This window comes from Clarias gariepinus, chromosome 5, assembly GCF_024256425.1.
Source record: "Clarias gariepinus isolate MV-2021 ecotype Netherlands chromosome 5, CGAR_prim_01v2, whole genome shotgun sequence".
NCBI classification, from domain to species: domain Eukaryota; kingdom Metazoa; phylum Chordata; class Actinopteri; order Siluriformes; family Clariidae; genus Clarias; species Clarias gariepinus.
This window is the reverse complement of record NC_071104.1, coordinates 37,156,847-37,158,265: the sequence shown is the minus strand read 5'-3', so window position 1 is coordinate 37,158,265 and position 1,419 is coordinate 37,156,847. Positions and strand designations below refer to the sequence as shown.

At 40.2% G+C, this 1,419-nt stretch overlaps 1 non-coding gene across 1 annotated transcript; it reads right to left on the bottom strand.

Moving 5' to 3' along the window:
• Positions 1 to 484: 484 nt before the first annotated feature.
• Positions 485 to 589, bottom strand: LOC128524839 (U6 spliceosomal RNA). The gene has a single exon (XR_008360669.1). It is a non-coding gene; the product is annotated as a U6 spliceosomal RNA (small nuclear RNA).
• Between the last annotated feature and the right edge of the window lie 830 nt (positions 590 to 1,419).

The following is a 1,419-nucleotide window of genomic DNA, read 5'->3' as shown; positions in this document are numbered from 1 at the left end:
GTTGTGAAGGTAGGTGTGCAAAGTTATTAAAGTGTCTTTGTGCAATGGTCCAGGATGTAACGTACGACATGTAGTGTATATATGAAGGAAGGTGAGCGTGTAATTGTCCATAGTGTTCATGGATGTAAGAAGATTGATAGATTTGACCAATTATGAAAATATTGTGTAGTTCTGCATAGTGGTGTGGTTGTGGTTGAGAGACCTTATCGCCTGCGGGAAGAAGCTCCTCCTCAGTCTCTCTGTGTTGGCCTTCAAGGAGCGGAATCGCTTCCCAGACCGCAACAGAGTAAACAGTCCGTTATTGGGGTGGCTGAGGTCCTTCACGATCTTCCTGGCCTTGGTCAAGCACCGCTTGTTGTAGATCGAGTGCAGGTCAGGGAGCTCGATGCGGATGATGCGCTCAGCTGATCGCACCACCCTCTGTAGAGCTCGTCTGTCCTGCATGGTGCTGTTCCCGAACCAGGTCGTGATATTTCCCGTCAGGAAAATATGGTAACGCTTCACGATTTTGCGTGTCATCCTTGCGCAGGGGCCATGCTAATCTTCTCTGTATCGTTCCAATTTTAGTATATGCGGGGCCGTAGCACCCCATTCATGCACATTTGCACACTCCGTGGACATTCCTATTCAATTCTACCACAATCTATTTTTTCCCAATGTAAGAAAGTTTACAGCTAAGGTTTTCTATAGTTTATTTTATTTTCTATATTTCAATATTTACTATATTGTAAACAGTAGGTAAGTTTTTATATATATATATTCAATAGCTATGTTTTTATAGCTAAGTTTCTCTATATTCTATTACTAATTTTTTTATTTTTTTACATTTAATTTTAAGGTCATGGCCAGTCATACAGACTCAATTCTAGTTAACAGTGGCTTAAAAATAGTGCTTTAACCGACTACCACTAACAGACTATCACCTGTCATCATATCCTTATATTCCTTATCCTTAAGTATAAGGCCTTTATACCGCTTTATACAGCTCAGGATCCTGAGCCTATCCCAGGAATGCTGGGTTTAAGGTGGAAATTCATGCTGAAGAGGACTTGAGGTCTTTAGAGACTGCCATGGGCAATTTTGAATAACCACAGGCGCTCCTAAAACGGACACCTTGGCCAGGTCCATCATTCACATACATTCACGTATGGCATTCTTTAACTCGCCAGAAATTTCATAACACATTCCGGTGTGACCATCATACAGTATAAGTGCACAAAGGTCTGGAACAATGCCATGAATTAATAGTTAGGATGGTTTTAGAGAAGTAGCCCTCTGAAGGTTTTTAAAATGTTTTTATTCGTTTGGTTGTTTATTACTTTTTTCCTTTTCTTTAGAGTTTCCTTGGTGAATAATGTTTTTTCTAGCTCCAAAATCTTAGATGTAGTCTAAAGTTTTTTCCTCTTTTCCTCAAGAGAG